Here is a 24,221-nt window from a genome sequence, read left to right as displayed (position 1 = left end):
AGCTCCGTATTTACAATCCTGGGTATTTTACTTGAGTCACAGGGCCCACAACGGTTGTATGGTAACTCTCTTAACTCAGGTTTTGGGTAAGTACCACAATAATTTCTCAACCTTGTGTTTACTGCCTTTAATGCTTTTCTGTATTTGGTTATTTTAGCTGCTAGAGCTTTCTTGCCCTTATCTGTCGCTGCCTCTAGCGCTTCTCTGTACCTGGTTGCTTCCGCCTTTAGCATTATACTTCCATGCGATTTATAGCTCGGAGCTGCGTAGTGGCGTAGCACCTCTTTCACAGCATTAATAAATAATTTCTGGCCAACGATGAGTAAACTTCTTAGTGAGGCTTTCATTATTGTCAAATGCTTCACAGATGCTGGAGTGGCTCTTTGACTCCACATACGCCAAATGTTGATCTTCACTGCGACTGAGGCACATGCACATGCTTGAGTCAAAGTTGCATTTCAAGCAGCTGTTCCTTATTCACGCAACTACATTGACCAGGCAGCTCTTGAAGGCAAGCTGAGCTACTCCAGCCTTCTTGTCTAATGTAAGGATAAGCTGGGCATACAAAATTACCTTTATGCCAAAAGATTCAATAATGGATGCTAACGGGACCAAATATGAATTCAAAAGTGCAGGGCTTAGTAAAGATCCCTACGGCACACCATAATTACGTGCTTTTTGTGCCATTATAAAAAGGTTTAAGCAATACAGATTTCTCACTATGCAAGAGGAGGGACTCAATCCATTGCAGAGCTAATCCACAAGCCCCCACCTCCACCAGTGTCTGATGGGAAACATTATCAGACGCCACTGACAGATCAAGTAGAGTCAAAGTGGTAGTTTGGCCTTGATCTAAAAAGACTTTAATAGAATCAGTCACCTCTAACAGTGCTATTTCGGGCATTGCCTTGGCCTAAAGCTAGATTTAGATGGGTGTAAAAGATCATGACGCTCTAGTGAAGCAGATAGCTGAATGTTTACTAGGTTATTTTTTTAGCCTTTGTGAGGTGGCTTGTAATCAAGGAATTGGCCTCAAGTTTGCCGAGTCACCTGAAGATTTTTTCAGAAGTGGTAATATTGTTGCCCTTTTCTATTTTTTGGTACCATGGCAGTTCCTAATGAGGTGTTAAACACCCAATTCAGAACGGGGTTGATGATATTCTCCGCCTGTGCCAGAAGTGCAGGAGGGCAGGAATCACTGAGGAAGCTGATTTACATCTCAAAATAGCTTGCTTAGAATCGCCCCCCAAAAATCTGATTGAACTGTGGGAGGGAGCTGGCAGTCTTGGAAGAAGAGTGCAGTAGTAATAACTTCTGCGGCTCTACAATGGCCGAGTCGGTTAGAGACTGCTGTATTAGCTACTTTCTCCTAAAAAAAAATTTGAGATAGTATAACAGAGCTCTATAGAATGGGATCCTAGCCATGCTGGCTTTCAGGGTAAGAAAATCTTTATCAATTATAAATGTTTCTCATGTGGTATTACTAGCAATGGCGATTCATCCCTTAAAGAACAAACTTGTGGTACTTTGCTATCTTTACGCTAACACTTCAGCACCTTTTTGTAGATTTCTTTAGCTTCTAATTTGTAGCCTGCCGTCCATTTCCTCTCTAATGGCCAGATGTACTAAGAACTGGTCCCAAAATACTCATTGCAATTTGCGACCAGTGTGGTAATTTGTGAACTAACCTATGTACTAATAAGTCGGTTAGCAAATTACTGATTTGTAACCGCAGCGATGCAGGCAGGGAATCAAATCTAAATATAGCTCTCGCCTGCAGGAAGCTGCTCCCTGCGGGCAGGAGCAATACCAGCTCCCTCTGGATACGAGGAGCTGGTTGGTGCTAAGGGGCTCCCCTACGACCCCCAGCAACACCTTTCATTGCGCCAGGCTCTGGCCAGGGGATCTCTGGGGCCGAAATTGGTTCTAGAGTGGGGCCGCATGCCTCCCCTCTAAAACTTCTGTTGAGGCGTGGGGTCTCCAGGGCCCAAATCGGCCAGGGGAGGGGGGCTATGTGCCCTTCCTCCCTTTAAAAATTGTGCCGGGCCCCAGGGAATGGAATCCTCAGGGGGGCAAAATCTGCCTGGGGGGGACATGTGCCATCTCCCCAAACAACATGCACGCTAGACCCCGGGGTCGAAATCTGCATGGGGAAGATGACTGTGTGCTCCTCCCTCTGTAAAATGCTCCAGGCCCAGAGGATGAGGTCCCAAACACCAAAATCGGCCTGGGGCGGGGGCCATGTTCCCCGTCCCCTGAAAAGTGCATCAAGCCCAAGGTGATGGGGTCCCCAGGTCCAAAATTGACCCAGGGAGGGGGGCCATGTGCCCCCCGCCATAAAAATGACACTGAGCCACGGGTAATGAGTACCCCAGGGCCAAAATCGGCCCAGGGATGGGGGTCACAACCGCCCCTCCCTTTTATTTAAATGAGTGGCCCTGGAGCATGGAATCCCCGTCAGTGGCCCTGGGGAATGGGGTCCCCCTGACTGGTAATGGCTCAGGGAGGGGGCCATGCGTCCCCCCTCCTCTTTAATAAAAAAAAAATCTGTGATATCATAAATAATGTCATAGAACATGTCATGAGTGATGTCATATGCAGTGCATGGCGGGCACAAGTTATAATTATCGCTGATAACTATAACTGGTGCACACATTCACCTAACTAGAACATTACTGTGACCTTTCTTTTTTTCAGTGAGGGGGAAAAAAATTAATATATATATATATATATATATATCTCCTACTGGCGGTCGCCAGTAGGTAGTTATAAATAGGACCCTGTTTCCATAGGAAATCCGCAACATTCTATTTGGAATAACTTTGGCGCCGGTCGACGAATCCTCGCGAAATTTTCAAAACTAATGGGGCGCTACGCTCCGCTCCTACCCTGAAAGTCTCGGGGGGATTCGTCAAGCGGGGGCTGAGAAAAAAGGCGTTTTCCCCATGCATTTTTCCATAGGACCTTTAGACACAGCTACAGCCCGAACGGCTGAACAGAATTACTTGAAATTTGGCAGAGAGGTAGTCCTCAGGTCAAGGAAGTGCCTTTTGTAGGTCTGGTGTAAATCTGTTCAGTAGGTCCTGAGAAAATAGCATTTAAATCAATATATATATCTGTAAGCGCGCTCCGTGCGCTTACCGTAAGCTTACCGTACGCGTACGGTGCCGTGCGCGAGCTCAATTCTGATTGGTGGTTACATGACTGTAAACATTCGAATCGGTCGAAATCAGGAAGTGTCGGCCGCCATTTTCTGTCTCTCGCACTGACAAACAAAGGTGGGGAACGTGAAACGGGGGCAACGAAGAGAGTTGCAGACCCCCTAGTGTTTGTCAGGGGGTCCAAGAAGGACCCAAAATTACGAAAAATAAATTTAATAAGCTTACCGTACGCGCACGGCAAAAAAAACAAAAAATAAAAGTAACAATCACATTTATTAAATAAATTAAAGGACCCACAAGGGAGAAAAAAACAAATGTTACTGCGTAAAAAACAGGCGAGGCGCGCACGGCATGGATTGCGCAATGTGTGCGCTCGGTGCGCGAAGCGCACCGAGCGCCCACAGCGCGCGCACGGTGCGCGAAGCACACCGTGTGCGCAGGGTGTGCGCATAGTGAAAAACCAGAAAAAAAAATAAAAAATAAATACATAACTTAGCATTTAAAAAAACGTACAAATTCACTGAAAAAACCATAGGTTTCACACACGTTATAGTTAGGAATTATCATTTACAAAACCTTGCAAATTCACTTAAAAAACCATAGGTTTCACACATGTTATAGTTAGCTGTACATTTCAGGTAACTATAACTTGCGCGACCGCAATCCACAATGTGTAATTTCAGATGTCATCATTGATGTCATGAGTGATGTCACTGACCATGTCATGAGTGATGTACTATGTGACGTCATCAGCAGTTTATTGTGGGCGCGCAAGTTATAGTTACCTGATCTAACTATAACGTGGAATTTCATTGGTTTTTTACGAGTGAAATGTACAGCTAACTATAACATGTGTGAAACCTATGGTTTTTTAAGTGAATATATATATATATATATATATATATATATATATATATATATATATATATATATATATATATATATATATTTATTTTTTTTTAATTTAGGAGAAGAAAGCATGGGGTGTGAATGGACCGTCCTGCTCACCCGTCTTTCCGCCCTACTGGAGTGCAGACATATGGACCGGCTGAATGGGTGTTAATCCAAATTTCCTCTTACTTGCCATGTTGAATGGCTTAATTAAACAAGCTCGGGCTTGGCTGCCACCTAGAGAAACCAACAAAACCCAGACATTTCTGAAAACTAGACTAACAGCGGTGTCCAGGGTGTTGTGACGTGCTGCTAATTCCACTATGTTTTTTCACCCAGGGGGTCCATTTCCATGGTGGAGCTGTATGACCATATGTGGAATAATCAATGATTTTCTACCAAACAAGAAAGATGAATTAAATCATTAAAAAAAATGTTTCAGACTGATTAAAATATGGCTTTTACAACTTAAATAAATACATTTCACCTTAAAAAAACTTTTCTATGTGAACAGCCCTCCCAAAATAGGATGGGATGAGCAGGTTATTGCTAGCCTTTGTGACTACAATGAAATCCAGATTCTCACTTCACACTTATGTGGAGAATCTACGCTTCATGTCAAGACCGGAAGCTAGCATTATGCATTTTCAAAGCCTCTTGAAGCCACCACAGAAACTTCTGGTTTCAAATAACATTTTGCAAAACACTTGCACTTGACCAATCCGCTTCTCTCAAGATCTCCTCCAAACGACCTCCAGATTGAAACACTTTACTTGTCATAGTGCCCCTAATTGAATGCTTATAAAACGACTTATGTTCACACCTGACTCGTTCATGACTATTTTGGGCCATCAAGCAATTGTAGATAGATGAAGTGATAGGTCCACAAGTTCAGTTCAATATATCTTTATTCGGCTATAAAACAGCCATAAAAAAACATAAAGCATCACAAACACATACCAATAAAAAAAACATGTACAGATATAAGAAAGAATACAGTATAACATTTTTTAATATTAAAGACTAAAAGCTCATAAAATGCATTGCCCTGATTCATGTCTTTTTCTAATGATGATCCCTAGTTTTATTAAATTTAAAACAGCAAAACAGATATTTGTTGAGTCTAATTTCTGTAGGCTTATTTGTATGATCTGATTTTGCTCTTACGCAAAAGGGGGGCCAAGAATGAGCGACGTGGCACAGAAAATAAAGTTCAGAAAAGCATAAAATGGCATGTGCTTTGCCTAGACATGACATCACATGGACAGGGTGGCAGCTTTCCAAAAAAAATGTTCCTTGCATGAGGAAAGCAATAATAAAGTCCACATTGTTTAACCTAAAACGAGTTAAAAAAACACGTTGTCTAGAATGCATTACAAATGATAAATAGGGTTCTGGGCTAGCATCTGTACAAACATTGAAATAGTCAAGAACATCAGACAAAGATGATGTCCGTTTCCACCTTATCTTCATGCTGTATTCTAAAAAAAAGAGATTTGTTTTTTCTTTACAACTCATTTCAATCGATCCGAGGTTATTAAACATGTCCATGGCTCCCAACAGAAAGAACATTCTTTTGTCATATGGAAACCATGGAATGTATTATACATTATCCAATGATAAACAATCCGCCAGATAAGCAATCTGCCAGAAAAACTCTGGCCAGTCCCGCTTCCTGCTTAACCCAGCGATGTATCCTCAAAATCAACGGGGCGAGCCTGATCATATGCTCAATATATGCAAAATGTATGTTCTCATTACCTATAATCGAGGATGTGCTTCTTGGGATTGACAATAATCTGCATATAAAACCATTTTCTGTACGTTGAAGGATTTCTGAATTCGAGTGGCCCCAGACACTGGCCCCATATGCACCCACGGGTAAACACTGACTTTTATAAATAGAAATGCGTTCATTATCTGGCTTCTGTTGCAATTTATGTACAAATCCAAACACTGCATTATTTGTTTTGACAAAATGTTGATTTCTTAGTTTTATCATGGGTGACCAGGTCAAAGAAGAATTGAATTGGATAACTAAATAATTAAAATTATTTGTTCTTCCCAACTTAGACCCATGCAGCCAATAATTATTTGTTTTCGTTTTTGCAGGTCCACAAGTCATTATGAAGAATTTAGCGTGGTTTGCTTTTAGGTCTAGCTTTTCCATAAAAGAAAAAAAAGAGTTCAATAAAATTTGGAGGCCGTTTGCAGTTCTTGCGATAAGCACCACATTATCAGCGAAGAGTAGATTTGGGGTAGAGCAGTTGCCCATCTTCTGCATATCCGAGCTAGAATCAAATCAATGTTTATTGACATAATTGATATATAACAGGAAAATAGAGCGTGCCAGAATACATCCTTGGCGGACACCACTCCGAGGTCTAAAAGGTTTATCAAATACGAAATTGGAAATTGATTAACCCCTTCTCCCCTAAACTCTCTCACTATGCTGTCGTATGCCCTCACACACCTCAAAACACATCTATATGGATGCTCATCAAACCTTGGATAAAAAAATTGAAGATGATATAGCTTTAGTTCTTGTAGGATTATGAAACAAAAATCCATCAGGATTATAAAATACGATTGCATACCTCCAATACCTTCCCATCAGCTACTTTCCTAAATTAAACCAGAGACAGAAGTGTTGCTAATTTACCAGACATCTGTTGCAAATGTAAACATTTATTTGAAGGTCATTCCACAAACATTTGGAAAATGAAATGAACTGTATCTCGGTCTAAGAGGTCTTTGCAACTCGTCCCGTTATGTCCTCCAAGCAAGAAAGCTGAAGGTTCTCTTGACTTCCCCTTCTAGATCCACTAATAACCCATGAAGCACCAGAATCAAATATGGTTCTTCCATTGCTATTTCCATCACTCCTGGAAACCAAAGGTGGCTTTCTCAAAAAGGTGTCACCAGTACCACCCGACACCTCTACCTCTGAACAAATAGAAACACCCTATTTACCATTAAAAAAGGAGGGAAAGCATAAACAAACAAGCATTTACAATGCAATGGTCTCGGCATTGGTAAAGTTAGAGCTATTGGCATTGCTCATGACATTATTTTTGTTTATGTTTTTGTTTTTAAAACATTTCAAGAAACGGTATTGTTATTTACAATGTCAATAGCTTAATCACTCTCCAATGCGAAACCTAGTGCATTTGCACCCACACACAGATTAAGCTATTGACATTGTAAATAACAATGCCGTTTCTTTACATGTTTTAAAAACATAAACAAAAATAATGTCATGATCAATTCCAATAGCTCTAACATTAACAATGCCGAGACCGTTGCATTGTAACTGCTTGTTTATCCATGTCACTGGAGTGAGTGTCTACTGCCCCATTCATTTCACTTTCTGCTTCTGTGTGCGAACCCAGATCCTAGTGCTACGGGGAAGGAGCCTGCCAATCCTGCAGGAGGTTTGACTGTACAGGGAGTAGCAGAAGTAGGTTGCCCTGGGTGGAGTATGAGTCTGCCACAAGAAGGAAAATTGTGGAGAGTGATCCATCTACATGTTCTGAGAATTGTGGGCACTGTCTCTTCATTGTAGCAGTTTCATATGGGAATCACGAACAGCAGTAATTGAGTCTGTAGACAAGAGCCTTGCCCAAGGCAGACTGCCACCGAACCCAAGATTTGTGCTAGAGGCAGACCGTGCCACCACCCAGAAACTATGTCCAAGACGGACTGTACTGCCACCATGAAGAACTGTGTCCAAGGTGGATTGTGCACTGTGAGCAAGGACTAGGCCCCAGGTGAACCCTGCAGCAGGAAACAAAGACCCTGCCACAACTGTGCTCATACTGCTGTGATCCCTGACTCTTGGCAGCCCATCTGCTGCACCTCACCTGAGACTCAGAAGAGAGTTCACTGCTCGCTGGAGACGGATGCATCATCTAGTGTCCATGCCTGTATGTCAGAGACTGGCCCCTGTTCTTGTTCTAATACTTCCCTCCACTGGATCACAGGCTTTAACTTTAGTCTGCACGTCTTCTCCAAAAAGCAGGAACGAAGAGTTGTGTATTGCCAGGGAAGAACTCCGATGTTCGTGCTGTGGTGACACTGCTGAAAGGGGACTTTTGAATAACAGATCGACATACAGATTTAAAAGGTAACCTGCACGGTAGCCTTGACACATGGCCAATTCAAATTCGAAACCCCTCGAGGAGACAAGGCTGGAATTACCAAAGGAGAGAGGGAGGAAGGAAGGCTGAGAGGGAGGGGGCACCCAGGAAAAGGGGTGAGGTGGGGCAGAATCTATGGCACAGTAGATCTGGTACTGGTGTGTTATTTGTATCCACTAAATTGTTATGAGAGTATTACATTTTAAATGTGTAGTAATTTTCTTTTACTAAAGTAAAACACCAGATTGGACAATCAGTTATTGTGCAGCTGGGCAATTGTTGAGTTCTGAGCTTGCATCCCACCACAATACCCATCTCAGAATGGATAGTCAAGCGCTGAAGCGATTGTACTAGGCCTAGTTCTTCAGACTCATGGTGGATAGACCCCAAGTTATCCGAGGCAAATTATCCCAGCCTCCACACCTGACACCCAGTAACCCCTGGTTGCCTGTGGCCCTCCCGAATGGGATTCTCTCTATAGGCCTGGTGGGGGCAACAGACAAAACCAGTTTGACCATTAGCAAACACTTTGCCTAACAAAAAGCAATCGCTATTGGCTTTGCCAAGGTTTGTTTAAATTTGCCTCACAGAAAATATCAGGATCCTGAAGAGGAAACTGACAAAAATACAGCAAGAAGGCAGTCTGATCGTGGAACACACTACCAGGCTTGTATCTCCCAAACTGGCAAGCTATATAAAGTGAAAATATATGATGGCTGAAATGCTCAATTTAATGGTATTCACTATACCTTACTCTCCGACGCATTCCAGACCACGGTTTTTGCTTATTGTGCCACTGTTGATAGGGATTAGGTCTAAGCAAACCAGCCTTCGTTCTGCTCCAATCTGAACTGTCCAGCAACAACTGCCGGACCACAACCCCTCTGAATGGAAACACAAGCAACCACAGGTCAGCTGTAGCAAAGCTGGGCCTCGCCAGTGTTTTTCCCATGATTGAGGCACATCAAGGCTCATTAACACCCACCTATGTATTGGTAAGCAGGGGACAGTAAGAGGCATGCATGTGGATCGGTGAGATCAGACCCTTTAATAACAGCCCATGGACCGAAGCATGTTAGGGGCTATGCGATTCCTGTCAATGAAACGGAGGACAAGGGAAGCCGCATGATGGCTGCCACTGGACAGAGTACCGCGAACACTGTATAATACCGCGTGTGGACCAGGGGGCAGGACGAAAGACTGCCTATAGACAGAAGCACAGCATATTATGCAGTATTCAGCCATGAGCCACAAAGCAGGGGGTCTGCAATGCCTGCCCTCTGCTATTTTATCTGCCCAGGGACACGAACACGGTAGGGACCCTGCCATTACATGTGCTAGGACTAGAAGAAAGATGATGCCCTGCACCACCTGTCTTTGGACTGATTAGCAGGGAACCCATTACAGCAGGGAATCCAGCACAGCGAGGTCTTACCTGCCACTGGCTCTGCTGACAGCAGCATGGAGGGACGCAGAGGAGACCAGCTTCCCCAGCCAAGAAAGGCAGAGCTGCAGTGTAGGAGCCTCACGGCAGCCGGGCCCTCACCAGCTGCCCATCGCAGGAATTAACCCCTCTCCAGGACAAGCTCTTTGGTGAGCAGATCTGGATTATCAGCTCGAGTGTGGAAGTATCTAAAACTGTAGCCTGAAGGCACAAGAGACAGGAAGAGCCGAATACCAAATAATGCAAAAACACGTTGCAGCACCGAGACCCACGTAAAGGGATGCAGCAGTACCCAGTCCCACATTCCATAGGATCCATAGGCCTGTCAGAGCACGTCCAGTCCCACAGAATCGGGTCTTTGGCCTCCTCGAACGCTGTGACACGCCCGGGCAGAAGAACTGATGCATAAGATTGTATAACAACCGCATCCCAAACCCACAAACCACACCAAAAAGCACGAATGCCTTTAAGTCAACCTCACAAATAGGTGTGAAGTCCTAAACTCAAGTCATGTACAGCTCCTCCAACTCATGGTTTAAGGACAACACGTTTGTATCCCAGCCTCACAAACTACAGCGACAGTATGAGGTGTGTGTCGCACAAACCTTAACCACATCAACTGTAAAGTATTTCTATTCCACCAACCTGACGCCATGCTCAGTGCTTGAATGGGAAAATAGAAGTGCAGGTACTCGGTATCAGAGTACCTGCTTGTTTCTGAGAAGTGCCATTACTCTCCCTCAAAATAAAAAAATGCCGGTACTCCGTACCGGACAGTACCGCACCATTTAAAGCACTGGCCCATGCTACAAGTGCAGCACACCCCGCAACCAATTAAAGAACCGTGTTTAGTACACTCCAAATGCATGAACATTTCAATCCATAATCCGCCGCTTATCGCCTCAGGACAACAGGTCCGTACTTCATCCTGACTAAAAACTGATCATGCCACACAAACAATTAAGGATCGTCACGACCCACGGGCACCATCCTCCACCAGAGTACATCATAACTGCCAGTCAGCGGCCACGCCGCATACAGAATGAATATCGTGCATTCTTAACAGGGACCGCACTTTGGCCCTGTGCGCCTGCACACACTAACCTTGCCAAGTAGGTATGACAGCAGCCTGCACAGCGTGGGGCATTGCAAGAGGCAGTCCAATGCCGCAGCTGCTCCCGCCGCCGCTCCTTGGCTTGCGCCGCCGCCCCCTCCGCCATCTTGTGCCTGGCACAGCCCCGCCCCTCCCCCTGCTAGATCTTTTCCGTCTTTTTTCTCCAACTGACCGGGCAGGCGCGATGGCATTAACACACGAGTGGGAAATACACCCATAACCAAGTGTAACAGGAGTGGCGCAGCGGCCAGGACAGGGTAAGGAGAGGTGAGGAGACCAGAGCAGCAGCCGGACGAAGGGGGAGCGGACGAGCACACGACCGCCTTTCTCCGAGGCACAGCAGAAAATGCCTCGGAGAAAGGGAGTGTCCTTTTCGGATTGGGGGGCGTGTTTTGCTGTTGTCTCCTCCCTGAGACTTCTCGCAAAAAACACGCCCCCCGATCCGAAAAGGACGGGGCTTCAACGGAGTGACTGGACCTCTTCTCCAGTGGCTGGCCAGCATTTAAGAGGCCAGCCAATGGAGAACAGGAGAGAAGAGGGGCGGGTGCAAGCCCCTCTTCTCAAAGTCACTCAAACTCATTAAATCTCGGAGCGAGACTGCGCAAGCGCAGCCTTTCGCAGCCGAGACCTAAAAATCATCTAGGTACATAAGCATTCAAAATTCCCTCTTTTGTAGAAATGTTGTAGGTGGTCTTAAGACTTTTATAAATCATTACAGGACAGATGACAAATGAAATGGAAGGCAAACAAGCTGGTAAAGAACACCCAGCCCCCTGATTTGTAGAAATCTCCGACTTGTCTCTGAACTAGGGATTGAAAGGGATTTAAAAGTAAGTATCCTTGAGATCCAGTTTTGCTAACCAGTCTGCTGTCTCTCAAAAAATAAATACCCTACATCTTCAAATAGAATACTCCACAAACCAATTTAGATCTTGCAGATGTATTTGTGGGCACTAACTTTTGTCTTTCTTTGTTTAACCACAAATAATGTACTTACAAATGTTTTAAGATCCTCTGACACCTTCTCGATAGCCCCTTTCCCTAATATCTCCTAATTTCTCTTGTTTCTTGCTCATGATAAGGTATTTCCCAGAGCTCTACCATATAACCTGCTACTGCCAGGAGGACCCATTAATCTTTTGTTAAAGACTCCAAATTGTACATGAAAAATCTTAACCACCCTCACCCACCTTCAAAAGAGAAGAACCAATACAGGTCTTCACACTTACCTTCTCCCTGGATGGAAAGCTGTACTCTCCCTCTAGAGGTTCATCCTCTGCCCAACCTTCCCCTTTGTGGGAAAAGTCCTGTTGAGGATTGGAAACCTCTCAACAATCCTCTTCTTTTTCTTTCCACCATATATTGCCACTTGTATGGTATGCTGCCAGAAAAACACCCCTTCCTCAAAAGACCTCCAAAAACTCTTCTCAAGGAGAACTACGCTTTATCTAAAGCTATAAATGCTAATACATATTTGCCAACAACCTTGACAAGGCTCTCACCAAACAACAAACCCTATAGATCTTCATTAGGTTAATTATTTGCAAAATCACATCACCTAGCCTTATGTGTTTCAGTGCACAGTGCTGCATTACCATTGCCTAAAAATCTCCCTGCTCATTTAAAATTGTTCTTCTTCAGTCATATCTAATACATGAGAAAGTGAATAACTCACATCCAGGAGCATGTCATGACATTGTTTCAGCTATTTCACTAACCCCTTTCTGGGATTCCATGCCAAATTAAATAGAAAACATGATAAATCTGGATTCAGCTTGAGGATTACACATGCCTTATTACTGAAAACTAGACAGGAACATTCTGCTCTCATCACACCCTGAACTCTTTGTCCAGGGGTCTCAAAATCCCAAGTATAATAAACTCAGCCACATAAGCCAAATGCCATTACACTGATATCTGAGGATGCCTTAAGCTGGGTATCCTTAACAACTACTTTCATTTTAATGTCCATTTCTTTCCTATACTTGTGTAAATCGCAATAATACATAAAAAACATATTGTTCAAACCCTTCCTTATCATGTTCTAATATACGCTGAAGTAGATCCATTATGTATAGGTCTAGTCTGAGTCTCTCTTGTGCTCCTATGGACACCTTCTGTATGACCCCAAAAAAAACATCCAAATCTGTGTAGTTAAGGCTATCTCTCTTGCCAATGAGGTCAAAGCCCCTTTCTCCATTTCTCATAAATGTTTCCTCTTCATATTCCTCTTTCCACCTCCATCATTAAACTTACGATCACTCCCATCTAATAACCGAAACTCTTCCTCAATGTCATTAGAACTAGCCCTCTTTTCTTTCCTCTGAAAACAGAATTTACAACCTCCTTCACAGAAGAGTGCTACTCGCTTCGGTAATTCACTCCAGTGTCACCCAGTATCCCCAAGCGTAGCTTTGGAAGTGTTTCCCGAAGCAAAAATGGCTGCAGTTTATGCGCCACTTATCACATCATAAGCGACACATGCAGGAATAACAATATACAATGGTCTCCTGAATTATCAGCAATGCAACGGAAATTCTACTTTTACAATCTCCAACAGCCACAGGACAGCACGCACCTATTTAAATAAAAAGAAACGAGCGAGCGCCATTGCTCAAAACAATCGATAAGTGAAGGCAACATAATTCAAATAAAGAATTGCTCAGACTTGAATTCATTCGGATTTAAATCAGTCATCTTTTATATGAGGAAATGCCCAGAATCTTCTTTTCATTGTTTAAACCTAACAAAAAATTGGCATAAATTGGGAATCCCATTAGAATTGTGATTTTTGGGTTGGTCCCCTACCTTCAACCCAGTAATCACAATTCTAACATTGATGCCTAAACCATTCTTAAAGGAAAAGCAAGCCGGAGTACTTGTCTGTCAAGGAGCAACAATAAAAAGGGGAGATGGCTGCTGTTAAGGCTATTGTGGGCTTGTTTATTCCGTTACAGAATTTAAGATCTGGTTATTGTTTGCTTTAAAGTGTTGCATTGGATTTGCAGTAAAGATTTGTTTGCATAATGCTAGCCTCTGACCTTTACATGAAATCGAGGAGTTGTGTAGTGGTCAGGTATTGATTTGGAAACAGATGTAAGAAACTGTGTGGAGTGTGAGGCCACAGATAAGACTCAGACAGCTCAGAAGACTGTAAGGTCTCCCTTGGCCAGGCCTCAAAAATCCTAAAAATGTTACCAGACATGCAGGTCTTGTGAGTTCAATAATTGACTTCACCTAATTGTAATGCACTTGACTCATAAACTGGTCTCATATTGTGTGATCCTAGGCAACTATTTTATTTCATAAAGTCTCCTTTTTCTACATTATCACATATGAGAGCACCTTTCACTATGTGACTTCAGCATGTCTGCTGTACAAAAAAACTCTTTTGTTGGATTTATTAGACTAAAAGTTTGATCCATGTATAATACAAATGTAGCCCACGTATGGGGTGCACATGCTTACTTGCCTCTTAGTTGACTAATACCATTGTCATCAGCATGGGGCAGAAAGGTTTCTTAGTTTGTGTTTAAAAATTCTCACTATTAATAAATATATATTACTAAATCATGATTTGGTAGTGCACTGCCATTTACAGACACCATACTTTTCATTGCAAGGGCCACAGTCTTTCCCACTTACATGCTGTTTTACTAATAAAACTTTAGCATAAAAATATAAATGATAATGTGTGGAAATCGGGTGTCAGCAAATATTTATCATTAGCCAATCACCTGTGTTCTTGCTTTGTTTTGAACTTATTAAAATCTGTGTTACTATCACATTTCAGAATTCCAACAAAGTGCTTTCCTAACTACTGAAATATGTTTTGAGATATCTGTACAGCTCATTTAAAAGCTATGTAAATGTGTTTTCGAAACAAAACGAACTAGTCTTTTATTTTATAGTACCTGTACCAAGCACAATTGTCAACCAGTTCACTTAACGAAATGCTCTAACTTTGCAATCGGAGAAAGAAAAGTAAACCCCAATCTCTAAGATAAAATAAGCAGCGATTTGTAAGAAGACATAAGCTAACATTTGACCTTTGTCTTTGAATGCACAGCATTTGACAATATAGAAACAGTATCTGAGGACATCTCTATTGCCCATTCACTTTCTGAATGAACAGAACATCCATCTCGACTGATAATGGAGGTCAATTTAAGTCTCAAGAGATGGATGAATTTTTAAGGTTGCCGATAATTTAACACAAATGTTCCTAGATTTATCCCCCAAGTGGTAATGGTGCTGCGGAAGAGGGTGCTACAGAGAGAGTGTATCGAATCATCAGGGCCATCATTTAGCTGGCTATCAATGCAAGGAAAAACTGGGAATCTAAAGGTGAGAAAATGTGGCTTCTCGAATCATCAGGCAGGAATCCATTGGTGAAATTTCATTTATGATTATGAGGGGATGTATCCCATATTCTAAGAGTAATCCAGGATGATTGAAGAGAAATAGAATTGTACAGTGGATTCCAGAGGATAGTAGAAAAAACTATTGAAGCTTCACAGGTTAAATACAACACGTATTATGATACCAAACATGGTGTCAGAGATGTACCATTGAATATTGGGCAGTAGGTACTGGTCTTGAGGCAGGAGAGTACCAAAAAGTAATAGCAGGTCTAGGGAACTTGAAAAATTGTTAAACTGGTACAAAAGTCTGTTAAATTTTATGATGGATGTGTTTAGCATGTGAGCAAGATTGTGGTTCGTATGACGTTTCTGTAATGAAAGTTCATTCTGGTGGTTGGTGGATGATGTTGCTGATGAAGACATTTGTCAGGGTACGCTTCAAAGAGAAGTCAGAGAAGGAATATCAAATCTTTTGAAAGGTTGATGTATGAGATGATGAGGAATTGTCTACATGTAAAAATTATTGCGCACTGTACAAGGTTTCTGGTGTGAATCGGACAACAGATGTTTTTGGGGAAAGCTTGACAGCAAATTTCAATGCCAAAACCATTCCTGTGAACTTTAGAACTTCTGTTAGGACTATTTAGCCTCCCAAAAAGCTTGAAAAATGTGTGTCTACTTATGCCAAATGTTTATGTATATATTTTTCTCTTCTCTTCCCTTAGTCACCTGATGTTAAGGAGAATAAGGGGTGGGAATTTGCACACCTGTAGCGTTCATCATTCCCATGTATATTGGAAACATGATTTCTCTCCGTGCCTCTGAACTGCACAAAAAGCTAGATTAGTGTATGAAGAGAAAGGCATTGTTGAATGTAAATGTCAATATGTTATTCATTGTGATAATTGCATTATAAGGAGCCATGTAAGGTATAAAGGTGATAGAACTAGATCAGGGTTCTCCATAGTCATTTCTGGAGAGCCGATACATGCCAGATTTTTAAGATAACTACATTTATCTTAATGGGGATAGGCTAAAAATCTGGCATGGATCCGGTCCTCCAGGGCTGACTTTGGAGAACCCTGAACTAGATCATCATTATGCACGTTACCACCATGATGAAGACGAGTCACCCTAGGAAACAGCTGTAGTTTTAACACCTGGGGAGAGTGTCTACTTTGAATTTTCTATTTTGATTTTGTAATAATTTTATTTACACACCTTGAACAGTGCCATAGGACGATTGCCTCAAGGCACTTGCAGACGAAACAATACTGTAAGATAGTTATATATTATAGAAAAGTATATCTTATCTTATAACAATATAATAGCTTGACGCATTCAATAATAAAATCTAGACCCCCACAGAATTATATTGTTAACTACCAGATAAATATCTTTAAATGATGCCGATTTAGAAAGTGGGCCTTCAGCTCACGTTTTCAACAGTCAAAAGACGCCGTTAAACGAATAAAGGGCCTGATGTACAAAGATATTTTGCAGTTCCAGATCTGGCAGTTTGTAGAATCACAGTGTGTGCTACCATAAAATGCCTTTTTTGCTATATGCTAAACTGGTTTTGTGATTCAGTAAAGCTTTTTTGAATTGCTAAATGGGTTGATTGACTCGTTCAAAATTCCAGTTAGGAAGGGACTTAAAATTGGCTTTCCATCTCTATTGCAAATCGCAGTGAGGTGTGTCAATGGATTGTGACTGCATTTGCAGTTGCAAACCATGGAAAGGTTTCTCACTCTTCAGAAGAGGTGGTAACCCATTCGCAAAGAGGATGCTGTCCAGTTGGACAGGTTTCCCTTTGGGAATTGTCAGGCGACCACTTCCTTCTCTCCCACTGTGTTCCTAAAGGAAAATCATGTTTTTAAAAATCAGAACTAGAACCCTTTAAAAACACAGGCTGCTTTAAAAAAAAGGAAGAACAAAAGTTTCCCATTCACTAATGGAAACGCTGGCAGGGTGGTGTTCTTCTGCGTTAGGCCATCATCCTTGTGTTTGTAACCAATCACAGGAGATCGCAAATAGCAGCCTACCTGATTAAGATTTATTAGGGAGGATGTTATGTGACTTTATTGATACAACATATTTGACATAGGTCACATCACAGAGTCAGAGACAGGTCAAGGTTTTGCTTGTGACCACATTTCTCCTTTGTTTAATTTATGCAGATAGTTGTAGGTGGTGGGTACCAGCAATCATTTTTGGTGACTGAAAATTATTTTTCATCATCACACTTTGGCGTAGAGCAAGAGAAAGAATGGCGGAAGAGACCGAAAGAAGAATAAAGAGAAAAATAGGAAAATAGTGGCAAAGGACGAAAGCTTTGATGAAAAAGAATCTTCAACAGTGAGTAAAAGAAAAATTAAGTATAAAGTGATGGAACAAGGAGGTAGGAGCTTACCCCTGGCATATTAGCACCAGTCCTCCCAAGTGCATTGTGGATGATGTAGTTCATTCTAGTATTAGTACTCACTAGTAAATTAACAAATTAGCATATCCCGTGCTTGAGGTGGAATCAAGAGTAGGCCCCAATTAAATTAATCAACCCCAGCACTTGGCAGCGCAAGTGGTGAGCTCTTAAGGAACATGTTGGGCTCCTGCAGTTATTGCTGCTTGCCCTGGGAAGAATTTCTGTTTACTTTCAGGTTGCGCCAACTCTATTTTTTTCTTTTTACTTGTCTCATATGTTATTAGCACCTAAGATTTTTTTTTGTGAATATCCTATGATGCATCTCTGAACTTGTTCCGTTGTGATGTGTGTTTTATTTTTATTCTGATATATTTTTACAGAATACGGTTTAATCTGTTGCCTGAAGAACATTTTCACGATGTATGGATGTAGCAGCAGGTGTGCCCGTTTCATGTGAATGTGAGTATGTTGCCTTATTTTGCTCTGGGGTTGTTGCGGTATCACTCTATGCCAGTTTTTCAAATATCTGTAACTGGATTTCGACTGAAGGTGTAGCCATTCTTAAGTGATATGTCATTGGTTTGCCACAACAGGGCATCATTAATAATCCATGTTTCAGAATTCCCTCTTCTACAGATTACTCCAACTAATGTTCATAAGTGTTACTACCTACAATTTGCGTGTTTCCATGCCCTTTTGTCCGAGGTGAAATCTTTGTGCTTAGCTATGCCAAAGGAGGCATGTCGTAGAGTTGGTGCAGTTGTTTGGTATAAGAAACCTGTCCGCAAGAACACGAGACCCTTTGGGCATCAACCAAAACGAAGACAGTGAGTCAACCAAAGAAACAATAGGTCCGTAGAGGCAATGTTCAAGGGCACTCATTGGACAGAAAGCTATTGGCACTCGATTGCCACTGTTAAAAGACACACAACGGCATTACAATGGCTAACGCGATGGGTGCAAACCTGAGGGAGATCAGAGAGCTGGGGGTATCGAAGCGGGAGGGAGCACTGGTGGCAATGTTGCTGGGGGTAAACCTGAAACTTACATGATCATCTAAACTCCTCACCATAGGAGTTTGCTGCTTGGAAGTGGTGACCAGAAAAACACAGTAGTGCCATTGACAGGACTACAAAAGCCAAGAGTGGGTTTCCTCCCAGCGAGATGACTGCAAGGGTGCCGGACAGTTGGTATAGAGACCATGGATGACTGTTGCTCTTAGGGGGCTCTCCGAAGCCTAACTGCAATGATCGAGGAAGATGGTCTCTCAGGGGCTCAGTTTCTGTTGTATGGCGCAGTGGTGCAATCTTTGCAACAATCATGGGGCAACTGTTCCCTAGATCCGCAGTCCCACAAGCTCTTGCAGGTTTGGCTGGTGTTTGGTAATGTGTGTAAGTTGGTTTCCTGGCTCTACAAAACCACTTTTAAGATGGTGTCTGATAATCTGACTTCACAGACTAGGTGGGACGAAGCAATTGAACAGGTAGACCCATTTTAAAGGAATACCCATTGTGTTATGCACACATTTCATTATTTGCATAACACATATCTCACTCCCTACAGATTGCATGTGATGATGCCTGTAGACACCATGAGCTGTCCTCGATGTAGCCTTATGGATGTGGACTTTGTTTACACTGTTTGGGATTGCCCAGTACAGGTCCCATTCTGGGCAAAGTGCATAGGTGATAAGGAACGCGCATAAAAAAGTGGGCATTGCTTATGGTGGAAACCTGCCTGTTGAGCTAATAAATCAGAAAATGCGCTTGCAGAGACCTTGTAATGCGCTGGCGTTCAACAGATGGGCCGCCTACAGCAGGGGGTTTTGCCAAGGTGTGAGGACAAAACCACTAGTGGAGCAGTAGATTGAGGTGGTGGCAACCTCTTTTGAACCAGAAGATCAATTCCTGGGAAGCCAGTATTATGAGTCTTATGTTTCATGATACCCCCCTCCCTCATCCTTAATAGACATTATGCATATTAATGCCTTTCACGCATTATTATTATTATATCTGCCAGACATCCTACTTGGGTAAAGAATGTGTACTTGCTGTTGGCTAAGAGGGATCTTTGAGCAGGACATATTAGTGGCATGAATCAATTGGGGAGATTGCACCATAGTTTCTGTCACTAAGATATGGAAATTACGAACAACTAATAATGTTGAAATTGATGATATGCTGTTGGTTGTACATACACTTTCTGTGTATGACTGTATTGATCGTGTCAGTTAAAATTCTAAATAAAAATATTTAAAAAAAGACAAGACCAAATGCTTCGATGCGCTGGACGTGGTGAATATAGTGAAACACTATCAACCTGGTGAATGATGGACATTTTGTGTGTGTTCTGTTATCGAACAAAGAGCAACCAATTAAAATTAAGTCTGAGTTCAATTTGGAAACTGGTGAAGGCTTTCTGGCTGTGCGTTTCTGTTTTTACCCAGCAGACTATAGTGACTGTGTCTTTCATTACTGCTCGCACATGAAAATAATTTCTATATGATATTATTTTTTATTTCATTTGTTTTTAAACTGGTAGTAGGTCCTAGCAGTCTTTGCATGCGGGTCTTGCCTTCTCTCTTTTGTCCAGTAGACATATTACAGAGGACAGTCAGCACTTGAAAAGGACTAAGACAGGTGCGGCAATGTTTCCTTGCTCAGGATTATTGGTACCATCCTTATCAAATAAAATAAGCATTGGCAATTCAGTAGGTCTGGAGTAGCCTGCCAGGCTTTTGGTTTTTTGAACTCTTGTTTTGGTTTCTTGTGCTTTCTCTGAAACATATTGATGCAGTAGCTGTGGGGCCCTTACCAATATGAAATGGCTAAAAGCAAAAATGTTTTTCATGGTCTCAGACGGCATATGTTGCCATTGCACTGCAGAGACCTACTTTGGGTGCAGATGTTTTGCTTGTGAAGGAGCAGAATTCCATCACCCAGTGAAGTTAGCCAATGGGTGAAGTATGTTAACCCCTGACCTACGCTATATGCTTTAGTGGGCAGTGACGTTCTAGTTAGGTGTGGTAATAAAATATTACTTTGCATTAAAAAAAACCTCTGAATTCACTAAAAAAACAAATGTTAAAGTGCCGTTATAGTTGGGTGAAAATATCAGTTTAAACTTAACATTTGAAACTAACATAAACACTGAAATTCAACAGTTATAGATAGTTAGAATAAATATAACTTCCACTCCCGCCATGCACAGTGTTGTTGTCCTAAGTTTTTTAACCTTAATTTCTTTAAAACTTGTGAATGGATTAACACAAGATCAAAAAAAGCACTTTTTCTGGACCAACATCTTCATTTCTGCCAAATTTGGTGTAATTCCGTTCAGCCGTTTCCGCAGTATCGCTGTTCAATATTCCTACAGAAAATTGCATGGGGGTGTTGCATTTCGAAACCCCCTGTTTTTTGGCCCCCCACTTGTCGGATCACCCCAAAACTTTCCAGGCATGTGTTGAGGTGGATGGTTTTTGGGGGGGAAGTTTTGTGAAGATTCATCAAACGCCACTAAAGTTCTTAGCTAACCAAAAAATGCACTTTCTATGATAACTTGGAACACCCCCCCTTTTTTTTTTTAGTTAAATGAAAGGTCTTGGGTACTGCCAGACCTAATAAGTGTATGTATGCAGAACATGACAGACTACTTTCGGAGCGTTGGATTTTAGGCAAACACATTTATGAAGAGTGCTCAGGGGAAACAAACAACAGTTCCTAAACATTCTTAGGCAATTTGGACTCTTGAAATCTAGGGTTCAGATGTGTTTTTATAGTGGCATTGTTTTATTTAAAAGTGTAACTTTGAAATTGTCTGCACCACTAACTATCTTAAGCCATTTGCTCGAAAAAGGTTAATTATCACAGTTTGTGACAAAGTTATATAATTTAGTGAATTTAAACCCCTTTTTCAGCGGGGATTTCTCTTTAGTTTTCCTTCCTTTGTGCAGTGAAATCTAAGCTTCACTTTGTGCGTTGTCAGCGTGCAGATGGAATTACTGTCTAAATGAATACAGTGCCCTTGTAATGCGACTCACAACATTAGGACGAATTGATAAAATGTTATGCATTTTCTCTTTTAACACTGCATTGCCTTTTTTGGAAGCCTGTGCTGGCCTTGCAGGTTTATCTCTTCCACACTGTGAACAATGTTGCATGGCAAAGCAAGTATAATGGACCCATTGGGCATTGGTAAAGGACACTGAATATGACGGCTATAACGGGCATCGACACATATTGTTTTCTTTGGCATTGTTCAGTTTAGCCAAGGTTCATTTTGTGCAGCTGCTGATGAACACACACAGTCTGATGTACGTCTTTGGCGACCTACCAACCCGATCACAGAGCGGCTTTCAGAATACCCACTCCGCTGCATGAACTCTTAATGTATTGTCTAAAAATGGACAATACATGGGAGATATTACAGCAACACGTTTGTTCAAGTGTTATTTTCATATTTTGTAAATGCACAATTTAGGTCTTGTGAAGTTATACTTTTTATTTTCGATGCCTCCTGTTATTTAACACTAGTTGAGTTTACAGTAAATTGTTGTCTCCTGTGAACTAGTTAGTTTACAAATTAGGCAGCAAAGTTAAGTTTGGCCTGTGCCTAAAGTGAAACCATTGTTCGGTTATTTTACAGAGGCGGAGTTCAAACGCGCATGTTTTCAGGATGTTAGTCCTCTTGTGTGTTGTGCATGTGTCAGCTCAGCCAAATCAGTTGTATGAGATACAAACACAGAACAACATTTTGGGAGGATCCATCAGTTCCATTGCATTTAAGTGCATACACTTCCAATCCCTGGGGCAATGGCGATGATTCCCGCGCCTACAAAGTCTTTTCTTATGGATAACCAACAAATGTCACTGTTTTAGTCAACATGGTTGTCTTGAGAGTATCGTAGCTGAATAGCACCTAGTTAATAAAAATTGAGCTTCAGTCCTCTACTAAGTATCACAAAACATCTATTACAAAGTGCTCAATCACTGCGGGACAGAAATAATGAACAAGCAACAAGTACATATACATAAAAGGATGTATGACTCGACTCCAGGAGGTATTTAACTGAGGGGGCGGGGTGAGTTGAGTCTACCTATCATCTGTCGTCAATGACATTTCGACCTCTAGGATAGTATGAGGTCATCATCAGGACAAAGGATTTTAGTGGACCACAGTTCACTTCAGAACATCTTGTACAGTCAGATTATAACAGCACTGATTCTTACAGAATGCACATACATAATTCCTTCGTCACCGTTCTTTGATTTATTCTGTTGCCTTAAATTTGACCCTTAAGGGTTGGCATCACCTTTGGGTAGTTACGCCCCCATGTTTTAGATTTACTGCACCTCGGACAAGAACGTTTGGTCCTGTTATAATCTGACTACAAGATTTTGTGAAGTGAACACTGACCAAATTGATTTCACCTTTGGTTAATACTCAATCTCTCCTACCCACCACTTTGACCCTTAATCTTTGCTCGACTAACACCCCTCATCCTGATAATGACCTCAAAGTAAAACACTGTTGACAACAGACGATAGATAAATAGACTCTATTGACCCACCCCCGCCCTTCCCCATTTTAAAATGCAAGTCATGTATCTTTTTATTTATATTCACGTTAACTTTTTCTGCACTGTGTTATCACTGCTGGAGCTCTTTTCAGTTGGGTTACCAGAATTCCTTTCATGAAAATAAATGTATTAAGTACCCCTTTGTTTTTGTTAGTTTTTGCAATTACATTTAATTTGATTTATAGATTTATTTTGTTTTGAATATGTTCAACAAGTGGATGGGTTGGGTATCCATCGATTAAGAAACTGAAGTGTTTACAATAAGTCTATAGTGAGTCACTATTCTGAGATACTTTTCTTGCGTCTGGTTCCTGTTTAGCGCACTCTGATAGTCATGATTCAGTCACGCATTGCGAGGGCAAGTTTAACTTTAAGATGACACAACTCCTACACCTTATTTAACTGACCGTGGTAGAAACATACCCTCGATGTCAGTCGGCATTGGTTGATATGCTTCAGTTGTTTTGGACCTGTAGGGCACTAGAGACCTGGAAAACATTACTCTCTGACATCACAGAATCCACAAATCGCCCAGAGGTTTCCACTGACAACACTATCTCCTAAGCCTATATCCCTCCCAGAACTAAATAAATTACTAGACTCATTGATCTGGCTTTACTTTTGGCTAAACTGGCAGTGGCGATGAAGTGGAAGTCACTTGAGCCTCCTCTGGTCACAAATTGGAGACTGGAGGGGATCTGGTGGATGCAGGCAGAGAGCTCTGCTCTCCACAGGAACAAAAAGCTGAACGTGTGAAAGTGCCTCTTGTCGATTTACTGGGATGCAATCCTCCAGAACTTCATAGAACATGCCAAGGAGGATTCCTGACCATCCTAGACACCTAGATTAGATTGCTAACAGGGTCTCCTAACAGGTTCGTAGATTATTGGGTAATCTCCTAGATTTGTTTGTAACCCAGCCCTCCATACTAATGCTTACGTAACTGCACCCTGATAATGTTATCGCATTTGGGTACAGGGCAAGGTCCTCCAAAATGCTGCTATTTGGCGTAGTTTCCTTACTGAAAAGACACATGACTTTGCACTCTAGTGATGAGCCTCCTGGGGTAGAACATTTGCCTTTTCCTATGAAATGTGTGCTCATGGTG

The 24,221-nt window shown here is 41.9% G+C and overlaps 1 protein-coding gene across 15 annotated transcripts in view; it reads left to right on the top strand.

The window, feature by feature from the left end:
- The window catches only part of STN1 (STN1 subunit of CST complex), a 480,640-nt gene that overhangs the window by 26,058 nt on the left and 430,361 nt on the right, over nucleotides 1–24,221 (top strand). For 10 of the 15 annotated variants that reach the window (XM_085606821.1, XM_085606864.1, XM_085606874.1 and 7 more), the window contains exon 2: nucleotides 17,916–17,994. The exons of 2 other annotated variants lie outside the window; for them this stretch is intronic. The gene's annotated coding sequence lies outside the window, so the exon portion shown is untranslated. Of the gene's footprint in view, nucleotides 1–17,293; nucleotides 17,472–17,915; nucleotides 17,995–24,221 lie in introns of those variants that run through there. 3 more of the 15 variants (XM_085606919.1, XM_085606883.1, XM_085606806.1) reach the window with 2 other exon arrangements.

This window comes from Triturus cristatus, chromosome 1_2 (assembly GCF_964204655.1).
Source record: "Triturus cristatus chromosome 1_2, aTriCri1.1, whole genome shotgun sequence".
Lineage (NCBI taxonomy): Eukaryota > Metazoa > Chordata > Amphibia > Caudata > Salamandridae > Triturus > Triturus cristatus.
This window is presented reverse-complemented; position numbering and strand designations above follow the sequence as displayed.